Below are 18,832 nucleotides of genomic sequence, written 5' to 3'. Positions count from 1 at the left end.
AATATGCAGTTATCAGCTCTTAAATATTTTAGAGTAATACAATGAGTAAACAGTATTTTTTATTACAAGTAATGAAGCAATAATTTTACCCAAAATTTTATTCAATCATTTCACTCAGAATATTCATTCAGAAAACATTACTGCATAGTTTAAATGAGTCAGATGCAAGCTGGCAGTGAATACAGTCAAACCTTCTAAGAACTGTATTCTTATGGAAGTTGCATGGACGGTTTTCCTAAAAGTCAGTACTTCACGAGAATACTAAGAAACCTATGCAGAGTAAGGAGACGAGGGAAAGACGAGGAGCCCTCTGTGTGCGGGTAAGGGAAGGGGTGATAGGCCAGGAAGTGGAGCAGGCTACAGTATGAAATTCAGCACAGAGCTTCTGCTGCTGTAATTGACACAGTGTAAATGTATTCAAAAGTATTGTCACTGACTTGCTAATATGTATGTTACAATCTTAATTAAAACCATGTCTATTTCTCACAAATCTTTAGAAAAGAAAATAAGTGCTATTATTAAATTATATCTTGCTAAGATCCTTACTTGAATGTATATTGAACTACGAATCAATCAACTAGTCCTTTTGGAGAGGCATTGAAAATTGCATCTTCTACAATCAAATTTATGAGTTAACACATAGCTGACACACAGCTGCGACGTTAGGTTACACAACAAGAAAACTGCAACTGTGCTCACTTCGGCAGCACATATACTAAAATTGGAATGATAGAGAGAAGACAAGGATGGCCCCTGTGCAAGGATGACAAACAAATTCATGAAGCATTCCATAGTTGTGTAATGTTATATAAATCGATATATATCTATGACATACAAATTTTCACCTTAATTTTAATTTTGTTCTTAATGTGCTAGTGATTGCATATACAGATCCCATTCTTGAATACTTATTTGTTAAACTTGACATCTGAAATATGATGTAAAAAATCAATGTTAATAAAAACTTAAAAAATAAAACCAGAACAATAATCACTAACCAACAGACAGAAAAGAGATGACTATCTAATAAACACCACGTATTTCCAGTATTAACTGCATTTAGTTCTTCAGAGTCACCTTATGGTATCTTTCTTATAAGCCTTTCACAGCTGAGAAAAGTAGGACTTAGGGAAGCTAAGGGACATTCAGACTTCCATACTGAGATTGTGTACTGTACTCTTTTATCTAACTCCAAAGCTTATGGCTTTGCATATTCATCTTTCCCCCACATAATGTTCAAACATCAGAAGTAGGACTAAACAGAATGAAAGTTTGATCCTGATATATCTGCTCTACTCTCATTTTCACACTTTCGATTCTGATGTAGGACAAATTTAAAAATTCAATTTTCCTCAAATTCTTTGAACAGTTGAGTCATTTTTATCTGTGAAGAATTCTTTCCTAAAATAAGAAATATGTGTCTATTTCTCTCTATACCTTTCTCCTTTGTTTTTATATTTTATTTTAAAGTCTTTCTTCTTTCCCATATATTTTTATTATAATTAATAGAAGGGTTACATTATATTCACCAGATAGAAGGTGCATTACTTCACAAACATGGATACCCTTTCTCATGTCTCAGTCCCCATTTCCCTACCCCAACTCCCGGCCCTCATCTTGTTTTCCTCCCTTCCCTATCTGATTTCAAATAACCAAATAAGCATATATACAATATATCAGATAACCAGGTGAAATGCTGTAACCATATGAGGTCTCTCAAGACTTTTTGTGGGTCACAGACTTACTACTTGGCTCTACTAACTTGTGTGGCATCTTCTCCTGACTGGTGTTCATGGAGATTCACACAGAAAAGGCAGTGGTGGAAAGGTGCTGCAGGACAGGAAGCGCAGCCCTAGAGCAGTAATGCTCTTTGGGGCAAACCGTCCACTAATGCAATCTTAGTGGCATTAATTTCCTCATGACATATTTTTCCAATGAATCATCTGTCACAGCCCACATGACAAAATAGGTTCTTCCTAAAAGCTACTATTCAAGTAGAATTGATCTTACTAAATGTAGGGCAAATGAATTAACAGATACGATACCATTAATCATATGCCTTGTTTGCCACAACAAAAACAAATAGAAAACACTTCTTTCCAGACTTTTCCATACCATAGACATTACGTGTGTGCTTATGTTTGTATACTTGTTCATTTCATTTTGTAACTTCCCTAAAATATTGCAAGTGTGAAGAAAAGCAAATACATTTCAATATTTACCTAAAGCCAAATAACCGCTGAGTCACCAGGCTGGCACTATTCTCACTCTCCCTTTACGCATACAGTATTGGCTTCTCAGCCCCCCATCGCAGTGTAGGTTTCTCTCAAGTGACGGCTGCTGAGAAGGTTGCAGGGGTCCCTACATTGACACAGTGTGTCTTATTCAAGGTGCTGACCTCTGCAGTGACAGTCAGGCTGTGGCATCAGACTGTACTACACAGCTTTCCTCACCCTCACACACTCAAGAGGAAAAACAGATTGAACAATAAATGAACAGACAAGGCAATCAGCAACTCAAAACAACTTTGCTCAAGAATGATGATGAAGCCGGCATGGTGGCTCACGCCTGTCATCCCAGCTACTCAGGAGGCTGAGATCTGAGGATCAAGGGTCAGAGCCAGCCCAGGCATAAAAAGACCTGAGATTCTTATCTCCAATTAACCTCCAGAAAACAGGAAGTGGGGCTTGGCTCAAGGGCAGAGCAGTAGCCTTGAGATGGAGAGCTCAGGAACAGCACCCAGGCACAGTTCAAGCCACATGACCCACAAAAAAAAAAAAAGAAAGAAAGAAAGATGGTGTGACCTAGTGATACAGTGCTCCCATAGCATGCACGAAGCCCTAGGTGTGATTCCTTGGTATCACACACAGAAAAAGCTGAAATGGTGCTGTGGCTCAGCTCAGCTCAGATGGTAGAGTGCTAGCCTTGAAAAAGGTCAGGAATAGTTCCCAGGACCTGAGTTCAAGCCCTGGAACTAGCAAAAAAAAAAAAAAAAGATGGTGAAGTGGGCAGACAGACACATTAATTGTATCAAATGTTTCAAGGTGAGCATATGTTAAACATTTGTGTACAATAGCCTATGAGGTCTTGTGTCTCAGAATCAACTTTCTCTTTACCGTCGTACTCTCTCCATAGAGGGCTGTCTACTTTTCATGGTTTTCTCACATTCTTGTTTGCTTGATTTAGAAACCTTCACACGTCAGGTTTGGCCAGGATGGATAGATGAAAAACCTGTGACACTCACCCTCTGACACACTCAGTCCACCCAACGTGGTTCTTCTCTCTTCTGCCTACTGAACTGAAGTCTCTGCTGGAGACAAAGATGCTACCAGGGTTCTTGTCTTGGCCTATCTTTCCAAAGTGGAAGGTAAGAACTCCTGTTCCCGTAATTGTACTCACAAGTGGTTTGTGTGGAATTGTGGAGCTTTGGTGATCTCACCTGTGTTAATTTGCATTCTGCTGGTCACCTACTCAAACTTTACGATATGTGGTATGCATTTACATCTGGGAAATTTCATCTTCCTATGTGTTTTGTCCATGTGTCTGTACATTCTTAATTTCTGATTAAGGAATTCCTTCATATTCCTGATACTCTTTCATTGCAAATACGGATGTGAAAAGCTCTTCCAGTTTCATTGTATGTTGACAGAACAGAAGTAAAATTTTTACTATAGTCCATCAATATTTATCAATCTGTGTTTAGATACCTTTTCCTGTATAAAAACATAAATAGAAATAATTCTAAATTTTTGTATTATAAAATACCCAAAATCAAATTTGCATTTAATTTTGAAAGACTTTTGTCTTTATTCCATGTGGAACTGATTTATGGCACAGAAACAATCTATTTTCTAAGAAGGATAGCCAATTGTGTTAGAAACATTTAATAATTATCATAGAAACAGTTCCTTTGCTTTGTGAGTAATCTGGAATTATATCTGTGCATCTGTGTGTACTGTATCTGTTTTGTTTTGTGTCTGTGTATGGTTTTGTTCATCAGTTTTTTATTACTGGTTCATTCTGTTCTGTATAGCTATACATTACTAGTTTTCCTTAGTGTTTCATTTTAGAAATATTTTTTGAAAACTGTATTTGTTGAAATGACTTGAGTTTTGTGTATAATGGCATTCTATCATATTCTCAGATGATTTTTTATTATAAGACCTTCTTACAGATAAGAGCTTCTATCTGCTAGCTGAACATCAGGCAAATGGAAGCTTTTAGAAAAATTTTCATGATTTTAATTAATAAATGTGCTTGCATGTTCTAATTTTATATTTTAGCTTAAGTACAACACTATAAATCCTCAGATTTGCAATAGGTCCTATTAACTTCACTCTTCCCATGAATACTAAATAACGTTCATATCTTCAAATACAAAAACTAATCTCTTTCACATTAAACATGATGAGGAAACAAAGAAAAGTATACAACAAAACGTTAACCCAAAGCAACATTAAATAAGGAGCAATGAAAGATTAAACGCACATGATTAAAATGGACAACTGTATAATATTCTAAAAGAGGCTAAACTCAATTATCTTAGTGTTACCTGTCCTAACAATCACAAAACTTTACATCTAAAGTCATCTAGAGTACACATACTTAATAATAAATACGACACACTCTAAAGATAGAGCTTGTAGTTCTTTGAATGCATTATTACAAATGTTGAGTACATGGAATTTAAATATTCCACTCTATTCTAGATCAAATTTGGAAAACACACTTAGTCCCAGAGATTTATTCTCTGAATTCAGCTATTTAAGTTTATTTAAGTTTTAGGTTTAAGATTTCTTATATGTGTCAATATAAAAAATTAATTACTTTTTTCTCCTTAAATGACTTGAAACACAAAACTTTCATTTGATATGTACTCTCTAAACGCTTTCCACAATGAGAATAATTTTATTTGGATTTCTTGAAGAAAATATTAAAAGTTAAAATATTTCAAAAATGTATTCTGCTCCTGCTTTTCCAAAACTCATGCAAATCTCTAAGACATTCTCCAGGTATCTAGTTAAATGTCAGTTTACTTTCAAATTGCAACAACTTCATCTGGCTTGTATTTGTATTTGTTAAGCCTTCCTTAACTTAATAGATGGGAAATGTTTCAGTTGATACAGGGCTGAGGGCATGGATAGATGTGCTAGGCTCTCCACTGCTAGTATTTCCCGAATCTTAGCACCAGGGACTTGTGTGGGCCACCACTCTACACACTCGTACACCAACATATGCTTCAACCATTAAGTCTGAAAAAGATGCCTTACTCAGCTTAGTCTGGGTTAACTCTGAGAAGGGAAAAGCTAAATAATCCTAAACAGAGGAAAAGGTGATGAGAATGCAAATCTATGTCTCCATCAGAGCCATAATGGTGGTCCTGCTTTGTTCTAATCCCTCCAAGGAAGGAAGGGAGGGAGGGAGTGAGGGAGAAAGGGTTAGACTAAAAGGAAAGACTACATTTCAAACTAAATAATACTGCAAGAAAACTATAACTGCTATTCATGTACAACTGTTTCCCGAACAACTCTAAACTATATACAAGACTAGCACACACGTTTAAGAAATGCTTTCAATAAAATCAAAGAACACATCATTATCTCCTACACAACAGTACAGAAAGGAAATGCAAGGTTTTAAAAGAAAACGTGTTAGAATAACACAGAAGGAAGTAAAAGCAAATGGGTAAAACTCAAGAAATAGAGAGGCAAGGTAAGAGATTACAGAAATTAAAGCCTCATTAAGTAATGCCCATCCTCTCCTTAACCCTGAGACCTCCGCTTCCAGGATTTCCCTGGGCTCGTGCCCCCTAGTGGCCACAAGTTCTTTGAAAAGAAGATGAGTGATCCCAACACACAGAAAGGCTCCTCCACAGAGGCTACCACTGCACACTGGCAAGGTCCATTCCCTTTCCCGAAGCTGCGCCACTCACCTACACAATTCCAGCACTATCAATTGCCCACCCACAGCCCCTCCTTCAACGACGACCACCCCTACTTCCCTCCTCACACCAGCTATGCCTCCCTCTGTCAGTCACGACCAGCCGAAGCTTCCCTCCTCCCTCAGTATACTAGGAGACATCAAGGACTCAGGGATCATGAAATGGTGGAAATTACAACATTGCATACCAGATATCTCAGCATCAACCTGAAGCAAGGGAGCTCCCAGGTGTCCTTAAGCTTGTCAGAATCAAGGACCCTAGTGAACACATCTTGGCCAATGCACAATAAAATGGAACTAGGAAATAATGCTTTTGAGGGAAGGATCTTGAAGAAATGTCAGTGTACAACCTTATTTTCTACTAGGAGATATTTTCCCCAACTGTGTGTGTATTTCATATTTGTACAGCTTTATCATGATTCTTAGACTAGCTAGCATGGCCACATCTTAGCCATGGAAAACATTTTCCAAAATTACTTCGAGTAAACTAACTTGGACACTCCTGGGATTATTGCTTCCATTCAGGTGGTAGTGCTAAGGACATGAAAAGTAAGTGTCAAGAAAATCAATGTCTCTTCGTCATCATCTGAGGATGCGGCACCTGGCACTTTGTGCAAACATGGGGAATTGTGGGGCTTGGACACAAGGTGACGGTATACAGAGGGATGGCAGTTCATTCACATCCACGATCTACCATCCAGGAGTAATTACTGACAATAACGGCTACTGGGGGAAGCACGATGACCCCTGAGCTCACAAAGGGCGTAGATGATATATGAAACTGAAACGCCCGACACAGTGTTCAGGCACGACCCTTCCATGCTGTCTACAATGTGAAGGACACACACAGAGGGGAGGGCACCATGTGCTAGAAGTCCATCCACATTCCACTGTGGCCAGCCTAGCATGAGCATGGTTAACAGCCCCTAGCTCCACCCCTACCCCACCATGCCACGGGCGCTTCTCTAGTCTGCACCCACCTTGTCCACATAGCTTCCAGCACCCACCTTGTCCACATAGCTTTCAGCACCTTTGCTCTTTGCAATATGCATTTCTCTTGAAATTCTGCAAACCTTTTAGCAGAGCATTTAAATAATAATTCATCAAAAGAATAGCTTTGAAAGCATTTTCTGGCAATATTGTTTTTTTTTTACACTAAATCTGGACAGATGTAACCTGGTGCCAGTTGCCTCTACATACTGTGTTATTAAACCAGGTACTTTCATGTAGTTACTTCTGATTCTGGTTTTATGGATATCAACAATTTCTATGTGCACTTACAGCTAATGAAGACAAGTAAATTCTAGCCTTGTATATCTGTGTTTTGCCGATCCTTGAGCTTGAACTCAAGGCTGAGGTGCTGTCTCTGAGCTTTTTAGCAGCTTTATATTGTAAGTGTGTGAGGCAAAGGAAATCTGCTGAAAGGGGCCGGGAGTTTGGCCTACTGGTTAAAGTGCTTGCCTAGCATGCATGAAGACCTGGGTTCGATTCCTTGGTACCACATACATAGAAAAAAGCCGGAAGTGGTGCTGAGGCTTAAGTGGTAAAGCTCTAGCCTTGAGAAAGTCCAAGGACAGTGCTCAGGCCCTGAGCTCAAGCCCAGGACTGGCAAAAAAAAAAAAAAAAGAAAATCTGCTGAAAAACTACCCCTATGATTAGTCAGTTCTACTTCTATTTATTTTCCTGTTCTCTATCTCATGAAACTATACTGTTGGATGTTTCAGAGCTATGTCTCTACACTTTAAATGTAACTTATTTTGCTTTTCCGATCCTTGGACTTGAACTTAGGGCCTGGGTGCTGTCTCTGAGCATTTTTACTCATGACTAGCACTATGCCACTTGAGCCACAGCACCACTTCTGTCTTTCTGGTAGCTACTTGGAGATAAGAATCTTACATATTTCTTTCCCCTGGTCAGCTCTGAATCACAATGCTTAGATCTCAGCTTCCTCAGTAGCTAGGATTACAGGCATGAGTCAGTGTCTCCCAGCTTCTACACAGTTTTTAATATGATATATTAACCACTATGCACAATGCACTGAGCAATGTAGTAAAGGTGTAAATTTATATAATAAATATTTTAGCCTAGTGAAAACATATATTGTTGCATAAATGACCACTTTTATCCAGTAATTACAGGGATGGAATGTAAAATACAATAATTAAACATGTAAGTTTACATAGATATCAAAATACTGAGCCTAGAGGAGGAAAATGACCCTCAGAGGAGGAAGTTTTAAATACATTCTGACAGAAATTCTATGTAATCTAGGAAACTAAGAGAAGACAAAGAAGGAAGCAGACACTTTGAAAGAATAAATTTTTCTGAGTAACAGAAAAGTTGTTAAATAACAGAGTAAGTCGTTATAAGACTGTTTTATAAACTCAGACGCAACTTATTTGCAGCACCTCTGAGAAAAATGTAACAGAAGGTATTTCGGTATGTTGGTAAAAACAGAAGGTAACAGTTGGTGACCCACAGATGGCCAGTGAGGTACTATTAAAAACCAATGTCCTAAATGTGTATAGAAAATTGACGTTATGTTTTCCCAGGACTACACTAATACTGTGCTGGACAGAAAGTCAAATGACAAGGGAATATTTGAGATTAATACTGCTGCATTTCAGTTCTGGATTAGGGACATGCATTGTAAGACAGCTATTTTCAAGTCATTAGAGCATGAAAATGAAAGCAGACACTGGTGTTAATAAAGTTCCATGATTTCTAAATCACGCACAATGCATCTATTTTTAAATGTTGCTAGCTATGTAAAGCCAATGTTTCCAGAAAGATATCTACAATTTCAGTATGGATGTTTTTAAAATAAATTGAGTATGCTGATTGATCCAACATTCTCAGGAAAGTCAGAGCCAGCAGGGAGATGTAACTATTCCCTGGAATTGCCACCCTGTGCTACCTATCTGAGCTACCTAAGATCCCTCTAGAAAAAGCAATCACTATTCCTGACATGGGCCCTTTATTCTGAAACATCTGAAGGAGAATTGCCAGTTTAATAAACCCCCGCCTGAATGTTTCTGTATCTTCTTGGAAATGCTGCCTCTGAAATCAGACCTTTGTCCACACAGAGAGGATCTATCCACCTCAAACAGCAGCACATCAACAGCCTTGAATCAGATATTTCTTTGTAAGTTTTTTAGATAAACTGAAAAGAGAGCTTTAATCTTAAATATTTTATAATGCTTACTTGACTGTGTGGACTCAACATTTGGGTTAACAGACCTTGACATCCACATAAGGGTTTCTAGTAGCTGCTGATTCAGTAATAAAAGATAATGCTCTAGTATCAAAAAAATTAAAATAATAAAAGATGATAAGGATGGTATCAAAGAATCATTTCACAGGATTTAGGACACAGAGATTCATGAAATCTGAGTTGAAAAAGAAATTTAAAAGCACCATAAATATCTGTTTTGCATTTTGCCCATAGGTAACCTGCAAGAAGATATATAAGCTACATGAAGTGTTAAAATCTTTCCTTACTACTTAAGGAAGACTGAGTAAAAATAAATCACAACCTTTAATGCCATTTTTTTGGTCAGTCATGGCACTTGAACTCTGGGCCTAGGCGCTGTCCCTCAGCTCTTCAGCTCAAGGCTATTGCCCTACCCCTTGAGCCACAGTGCCATTTTGGGTTTTCTGGTGATTAATTGGAGAGTCTCACGGACGTTTTAGTTCCTGGGCTGGCTTTGAACCATGATCCTCAGATCTCAGCCTCTTGAGTGCTAGGATTACAGGCGTGAGCCACCAAACCCAGCAATGCAATTCTTCTATCTAATGACCTGCTAACCTGGTAATAAGTCAAAATCCTTTTTGAAATTTTTCCTTAGCATATTACAAATGTATTACTGGAGCCGGGTGCAGTGGCTCACGCCTGTAATCCCTGCTACTTAGATGGCTGAGATCTGAGGATCACAGTTCAAAGCCAGCCTGGGCACTAAAAAGTTTATCTCCAATAAATCACTAGAAAACCAGAAGTGGGGCTGTGGCTCAAGGGGTAAGGAGGTAGCCTACAGCTGAAGAGCTCAGGGAGAGTGACCAGGCCTAGAGTTCAAGCCCCACGACCAACAAAAAATATGTCTTAATGGAATTACTTATTATATATATATATTTAGTTGATTTATCTGATAATAAGCTTTCTGACATATAAGATATGAGACAAACTATGTTAGTGTTATTTATACCACTTTCTCCAGAGGATGCAAGGGCTAGAGAACATCTTCTGAATTCAGTGGAACACATCACCAACAAACAATCCTGTCTGGCTTGGAAGTGTTTGCTCAGGTATGTTAATCTCACAGATGCCTTGCAACCAAGACACTATATATTGCACCACCTCGGGGCTTAGGAACCATGATTTGTTTAGTGTTCTCCCCAAAATTTTATAAATACTGGTTCTTGCTGTTTCTGGCTCACCTTAAAATGTCTGGTTCTTTTTCAATAATGTGCATTTAAATAACTAACAGTTCCATATGACAAGAGAAACAGGAAACATAACTAATCTTACAGGTTATATTGAATGAGTCACTTTAAGAAGGGAAATAATTGCTCTCTAAATAAGTTGCAAACTACAAAAGATGACCAAAGCTTATGAAATTATGCTTATTCTCTGACACAGGGCTTTCACTTACACTCATGAAAGTACATTAGTTTACATTGTGATGTCATTTTTCTTTTCATTAAATGTTTGATTTATCCCACTTCATTTTTCAAAGTTCATATTTCCCACTGTTGCCACTGCTAGTTTCATGTAATAAAAACTTTTGACTTTGAAGCCAAGCTCAGTGGTTCACACCTGTAATCCTGGCTGATCAGGAAGCTGAGATCCGAAGATCACGGTTCAAAGCCAGCCTAGGTACAAAAGGACCTGAGACTCTCTTTATCTCCAATTCGCCTCCATAAAACAGGAGGTGGGGCTTGGCTCAAGGGTAGTGCAGTAGCCTTGAACTGAAGAGCTCAGGGACAGCACCCAGGCTGATTTCAAGTCCCATGACCTACCAAAAAAAAAAAAACAAAACCCAAAACTTTTCAACTTTGAAACAGGAAAGTGGGAGTTGGTGGTGTGACTCAGTTAGTAATGCCTCAGCCAAAGAACAAAGCATCAGGTACTGAGTTCCAGTGCCAGTCTCACGATGAAAAGATAAGGGAAAAATGAAATAGGAAAGAAAAGCTGAGAGTCAAATACTTGAGGATTATCTATTTGTTTTACTAAGATATTCAAACTTAAATGGTAAAAGTTTATTCCACTTTTTTGTTGAAAAGTTCAATAAAGTTTGCAGAATTAAGGTTTTGTTTGTTTAATTTACTATCTTCGTTTCCCATATCATTACTTTTATTTATAGAATTTCTCCTCAAGTATTAACTGGGCTAATAAATGTTACCCATTCTCTAATGCTTTGGAATATTTCTAGTAGCTATTATTCTTTATACTTTATGAGTGCCATGATTGTTACAGTACTAAATTAGTTTATTATGCTTTGAATATTTGTTTTTGAAAATAGTTGCAAATGTTATTACATATTTATTGATTTGAATTACTATCTGTAACATAACTGTATTAAGAAAGGTAAAAACCACACCTTTCCCACAACTGCAAATAACTTCCTTCTTTCTTTCCTCCCCTTTCCTTTTCTTCTTCCTTCTACTCTTTATGTCTCTCTTCCTTTCCTTCTTTCTTCTTCTTATCTTTTTGGACTGAACGATAAGAGACTAACTTGAATTTCCTATGCGAGAACTATTACGACAAATACTGCAGACTACTTACTTAAAATTAATGTGCTAGCAATCCTGGACAGTGAGGCTCAAGACTAAGGTTGTGGCAGAGGTGTGGACTCCTCTCCACAGCTCTCTTCTATCTGCCGGTGGCCACCTACTTACTGCACCACTTCTATGGGATGTATACACGTGGACCTCTACCTCACTTTTATTAAGAAATACACCTATTGTGCTTACCAATATAACCTTATTTTATCATAAGGATTGTTTTAATACATACCTGAGACCATGTCATCGGAAATATGACTCAACACTCATGGATTTGACATAATTCAGTCCATACAAAATATGAAGATCATGAATATATGTCTGTGTTTGAAAATGCTTTGCATTTCTTTTAGGCAAGGCAGCATGTCTCAGTACAAAAGAAGCTATGATGCCTTACTTCAAACACTGCTCTTCCACTACATGGTCTGTCATTCTGGAGGAGATATTTTGCTTCCTTGCTTCTATATTCCTAATTTAATTACCTGCCTGTTTGATTTGAAATGCAACAGGCTTTTTTCATATGTTTCATTTAGAAGAACACCTGTGAGACGATCCAGCAGAGACTTAAGTTTTACTAAGTTAAACACTATAAAGGAGAGAATCCACTAAACATTGCTGAGAATGTAGTCTTCCTTAAAATTACTTGAACTTTTAGGTAAAAATCCTTCAATCATTGAGTGGAAGCTGTCAGGTCTCTTCCCAGGTCTGGCTGAAATGAGGACTGTTAGCCAACAAGCTTTTTAGCCAATGGCTGAATTCTCTCTGAGATAATCCAGCTAGATTAAGTCCCCCACTACCAGACTCCAGAAACAGGAGCCTCTCCCCAGTTTCTTCACCTGGGACTAGTATGGCAGCAGGATAGCCTGTGATTGGTGGAGAGGGAGTCTGGGCTGGGATGTAATCACACCCCTCCTGGCTGGCTCATTTCTAGTTAGTCCAGAGAAATCCTCCTGTGTTGTCTCACTGGTATTGCAACCTCAGCGTCAATTAGGGGCTTTCCCCAGTTGGCTTTTCCAGTCTAAGTGTGCATTTCATCAATACAAGCGTATGCTGGCATTCCCAGAAGCAGAGTTCCAATGGAACTGTAGCATTCCTGTTGAGAACACAGGACAGCCAGAGACAGAAGCAGCCAACAGTAAAGTCAGCAGACACAATGACAATGACAGAGGAGGTGAAGAACCAAGACTGCAGATTTCAGAACACTGAAGGCAACAAGTAAGCTACTTTTCTCAAGTCTTTGGATGATCTCCTAGGGGCTTCTAGCCTTCAATACCAAGGCTACTGGTCCTGATGGCCCAAGGCTTGGAGCTATGACATTAGCTGCCACTGACTGCTGCTATATGTTGCCATTAGAGTTTCTGCTCAAGGAATTTCACTTTCTCCTGATGTGGCTGGCCACTGGCTACTGGGACTTAGATCGGTAAGCTTCTACCTGGAGCGTATAGTAAGTCACTTGTTTCTGGTTATTCGGGCTTGGTGATATGCAAGTCTCACTGAGTCTTCCAATCTAGCCCTGAAACGTGGCATTCATGAGCCCAGCAATGTTATTGCTGAGAACTCTGACTCACCTTCTCATGATTTCCACACAAACAGAGCTGGGGGACTCTAACTAGATCACTGGTTACAATGCAAGTGTTAATTTATCTGTGTTAATTCACAGGTAATATTTCATTTATCTTGTTTATTTCCTTTATGTAACACATATCCCAAAAAGCTCTAACGATGTGAAATAAAAATTTAAGAAACATTTCTTTGTTTCACTATGAAGAATAGTGAAATTTGTATATATGAAACATTGACTACATAATACATAGTATTATTATACATATTATACAATACATTGTAACAGCTTTCCTCTCATTACCAGAGTTACTGTTCTTTAGTAAACAACTACAATATCTTCAGTCATTGTAATCACAGGTTAAATTTTATATGGTTTGATTTCGAGGAAACAAGCTTGAAGACACTGCAGTCCCTGCTAACTATGCCTGCAAAAGCTCAATTCTTTCTATATAATAGCCAATTTAACACACACTCTCCACATCTGATGAGGAAAATAAAAAATGGTAATTCAAGAGAAACATGAATTACCTCGAAAGGCAAACAAAGCATTGTGGTTCATGCTATTCAGATGTAGTTAATTTTAAAGTTCAATCTTGAAGAAATTAATCTTAGTTTTCTAAAAATAGTAAATACATTTAAATGTTAAAAATATAAAAGGTATAATATCCATGTACAACATTCTACAGTGAATTTTATGAATTACCAGCGACCTCCTAGTTCAGAAAAAGTTCTCAAGTCCAGCTGTCATAAATACTTGTGATGCTTCTTCAACACACTGAGCGACAGCCTGATGTGGTCTTCATCTCTGCCATCATGTCAGGACTGTAAGGCACTTTCCTTCTATTGGACTTTAAATTATGATGACAATTTCCATTTTTCACTAAGCAATTTTCTTATTTCTTCTGTTACTGGAATTCACTTCAAAGGTAGGAAACAATCCCATATTTTCTACATGAGAAATTCAATTCTTCCACCTTTTGTAGTATGACATCTGAGTGAGTTTTCTGTTTTTAACCATCAGCTAGCTTAATAATTTATATATAAATATGGGTGAAAGTTTGCTGATGATCCCAAAAAAGGAGCAAAGCCCTGCTTCCTATTCCTCTTTACGGCCCTGACCTGACAAGGGAATTGAAAAGGCAAGATTTACTGGCAGTGAAGAACAGCTATGAAATCCATGGGCTAAAAGAATTTGACTTATTTATTTAACTGAATTTGAAATGAAATATAGAACATAGTGCAAGTGAGGGTCAGGAGGAAATTAAATAAGAGATTGGAGAGTAGAAATATTACCTGAGTTTGACTGAATATCTAATAAACAACATATATATTTACCCAATTCACTTGGGATTACTTTATTAAAGCAGCTTTCTATTTTCTAAAATGAACATTACTACTTTCTACTGGGAAGAAAAAGATGCCAACAGGACTTTCTTATTAGAGCTTTAAGACATACTAAATTTGCACCCCCAAATAGGAAATTTGTGCCCGCAAATAGGAAATTTTTGATCTATGTAATCAATCTACTTTTCAGCTTGACAGAATTGTTAAGTAGCTCTTTAGCAACAAGTTTTTCCTTCTGCTTGTCTATTAAAAATGTAACACACATACATAGAACAGTATTTACAAAAGGACAAAGAAAACCTTTGAAATTATTCACAAGCGTTAAGAACATGAAGTTCATACCAAACTACACTGAGGAAAGACACTCTTGAGACAGAAACCTAAATTTAACATGAGATTTTCCCATAAATAACATAATTATGGAAGGTAATATATAAGATGTATAAGAATGGTGAATTAAAAATAAGCTGTAAGATTTGTAAACAGCATACTCAAGTGTTTCTTTTGGAGGTTTCGAGGCCTCAAAGCCTTATTGAATTCCTCACACTAGGCTTCTGTATATGAAACCAAAAACAGCAAAGCTTTTCACCTTCATGAGATATACTTCCTAGGCTATTCAATCTAATGCTAGATACTTTGTTCAAGAATATTTATATTTACTGTTTTCGTATATTTTGCACATATATAAAAGATGTTAGGCTTAAAGATTGTGATTTTTTCCTTTACAAATAACATTGTTTATTGAGAAAATGTGTATTTAAATTCTTAGAATTTTTAAAATGCATTTTACTATGCATAAAATCCACAGGAGCATGTATTCAGTTGGAAAGTGAAGAGCAAAACCTAAGTGAAGTTTCAGAGGTTTCCCTATATAACTAGGACCTTGAAGATTCTGTTCTGCACTCTGCAAAAGTATGGCCAGAACCATACCACTCAATGAAAATAGGTCAAGTTTACTGTCAAAGTACTCCAGGAAATGGAAACATGAGGTTTGTGTTGTTGGTGGTATTGTTGTTTTTCCATTCGGATATTTTTTTGTCTTTTTAATGGGGAAAAAAGAAGGGGCACAGCAATGAAAGGAAGAAGGGTAAGCAAATGCACTGTACATGATGTATTCATTTACACTGTGTGAAAACTCAACTATGCAACTTGTGGGCAGAGACAAGAGGGGGAAACTGAGGGGAAATGAAGCAGAGGGGATGTAGTTTAAGAAGAGCTGTACTCGATATGTGACTTATATAATGTTCACCCCTGTGTACAACACTTAAATAATAACAAAAGTATCATTTAAAAATTAAGGGTAGCTCAAACTAAAATATACTGAAAGATAAATTAGTCAGCTTTCTCTTCTGTATGTCTCCCCCCCTTTACATTCCTTATTACAATGACAGCTTTCAGTGAGTTTCTAGGCCAGAGACCAGACTTCACAGTTTCACATGTCAGGCCTACTGGTAAACAGGGTGAAGAGCAAGGAAAAGAGATCTGTCATGACTTGTTCCCACAGTGGCTATGTATATCCAGTTGCCAGTCTCTGTGTTGACTTTAGTAATTGAAACAAAAGAATTTATTTTCATCATGTCCCATAAACAATGAATATTAGAAAAATCTGTTTGAAATCCTTCTTTTGAAGATATATTATCCACCCTCATCAAGTATAATACAAAACACAGGCCTTGCTCAAAGCAAATGACTCAGACACCATAGGTATCAAACCCAGTATTAAAGCAACCCCTGTAAGTACTACTTGTCAGTATGTTGCAAACACATGAAACACAGAGTTGTTCACCCACCAATGTCTAAGACAGCCCAGCCTTGCTCTGATGCCCCACGATTACAGGGTAAGCTGCACCTGTAGCAGCCTGCACCCTTGCCCTGAGGTTGCCAAGTTACACTCTCTTTGCTTGCTTCTTCTATGTGGTTTTATGAACTAAAGTACCAATAACACAAAAAGAAAGAATCTCTAAAGGGAAGGCCACCATCAAGGCTGAACTACTTCACCACTTAGAAGACAGTAACAGTTAGAAAGGGCTACAGAGAACTATCAAAGTGCAAGAGAAACACCGTTAGTCCCAGTCCCACTATAAAATACAACTTGTGTCCATGAATCATTTGACTCGGAATTCTATATGACCTAACCCGAAAGCCACCTCTCTTCCCCTTGAATGCCACCTTGCTCTCTAAACTGCTCTACTCTGTCTCTTCACAAACTGCCAAAACATCACCACTTAAGTGTCTGAAGGCCTTGATAAACAATATCTCAACTTTGGAACCATATTAATTCAAAGAAAGAGAAAAATGGGTAAATCATATTGAAGATCAAATAATCACATTCAATTCAATGAAGTTAATAATAGAACTTATGATTCATATTACCAGTGCACCTGATTTTTTAAATATTGGATTCCAGAATTATATTGACATTAATCTACTGACAGTTAATAACAGTTCATTTTTTCCATTCCCATCTATTTCTCAGTGCCTTCTTTGTGTAGTTTGTACTACACTCAACTTACATTAAAATCCCATTGTAATAGGTAGACTGCACCTTCTCTCTTGACTTTTTACCTGTCCTGTCACAGTTTACATTAGCTACTCAGCATCGTCTACACCATTGCCACCCAATTCTATTATGTATAATTTATATACTGCACTGTTTTCATAGCTATGTACTATTCTCTCAAATTAGATTAACTTGCTAAAATAAAGAACTATATTCTGCAGTTCTGTATACTCACAGTAATATTTCTGGGTTTTCATTAAACAGTATTGTTTTTTACTTGCTCACTCATGAGTTAAACTGAGTACAGGAGGGGAAGCCACTTTCTTACACAGGATACTTGCAAAGTCTTTTACCTAGCTCCATCTGATACACAGTTACTCTCTGCCTATTTTTTTATCTTTTCCCAAACAGAATTTTTAAAGGAATATTTTTATTTACTTGTAAAAATTATATCAACAGGGGTGGGAATGTGGCTTAGTGGTACAGTGCTTGCCTAGCATGCATGAAACCCCGGGTTTAACTCCCCAGGACCATATAAAAAATTATATCAAAATAGTTATACAATATGAATTACATGTGGATCTTACCTTATTAATGAATGCCAACAACTATCAAATTCTCATGAACTATTTTGCTGTGGAATTTTAGCTTCGTTCGCCTTTTGGTGACCTCACTGGAATAATTAAAGCATATGGTGCTACCAAATATGAAAAGTGAACATGAAATTCAACTGTTTAAAACATGCCAAAACCAAGTACAATAAAGTCTCTTCCTAGTGTTTTCTAATGAACAAAAGGATAATTTACCAAATGCTCAAAGTTTACAATAATTAAAAGAATAAAAATCTCTTCAACAGAATTGAACTAGAATATAAAAATTATACATTTTATGTATTTTATCTGTAATTGGGGATTGTGAATTAATTTAATAGCTTTAATTTTAAACTACTATAATAAAAATGTTTCAAATATGTCAAGTGACAGAAAAGTTTATAATTTTAGGGGCAAAGAGCTATCACTAGTAACTCATATAAAGATCTGTATTCTCACAAATTCATGGGAAAAAGTTATCAGAACGATAAATATATTATTCTGGCATTGTAATGTGAGCTTAATAGAGGCAGCATTTTTGGAATGGTAATAAACATTCAATTAATTTAAGAAGCCCATCTTTCCAGGGACATCTTAAAATTTAGCATATCTGAAAATGATACATCCACTATTATCACAGTCAAAATGGGAAATTAACTGAAAAAACATTCTTACAATAAAAATATTAAAGTTTAACCAAAAATTTGCAACCTCACAGTTCATGCTCTGCATGAACTATTACATTATTTACTAAATATTCTTTCCTACTCAAAATTATTTCCATATCTGTTTCTTCCTGAAAAGAATGCTTGTCTTTGAAAATCATTCCAAATTATGGAAATAAAGTACATAATTAAATCTATGATGGTTATCTACCATATTTTTCTCCTATCATACACAATAATTAAGACAATTATACTTAACTTATTTACACAGAAGCAAGTTACAAATGAAAGACAACACTCTCTGAATACTAAAATAAAAAATTGGATTTAAGACACATTACACAGTAAAATAAATATAACACTTAAGATAAATTAAAAATGGGTAAAATGATCAAGCAGTGAGCATGAAACATAATGGAAGAAATTGGTGACTGAAAGCCAAACAGATC

At 36.9% G+C, this 18,832-nt stretch overlaps 1 non-coding gene across 1 annotated transcript; it reads left to right on the top strand.

Annotated features, from left to right (window-relative positions):
• The first annotated feature begins 691 nt into the window (after nt 1–691).
• Nucleotides 692–798, top strand: LOC150045395 (U6 spliceosomal RNA). Its single transcript, XR_016532886.1, has one exon. It is a non-coding gene; the product is annotated as a U6 spliceosomal RNA (small nuclear RNA).
• The last annotated feature ends 18,034 nt before the right edge of the window (nt 799–18,832 follow it).

Source organism: Megascapheus bottae, chromosome 27 (genome assembly GCF_031878675.1).
Source record: "Megascapheus bottae isolate mThoBot1 chromosome 27, mThoBot2.hap1, whole genome shotgun sequence".
NCBI classification, from domain to species: domain Eukaryota; kingdom Metazoa; phylum Chordata; class Mammalia; order Rodentia; family Geomyidae; genus Megascapheus; species Megascapheus bottae.
Note: the sequence above shows the minus strand (reverse complement) of the source record. Positions and strands in the feature narration are given on the sequence as shown.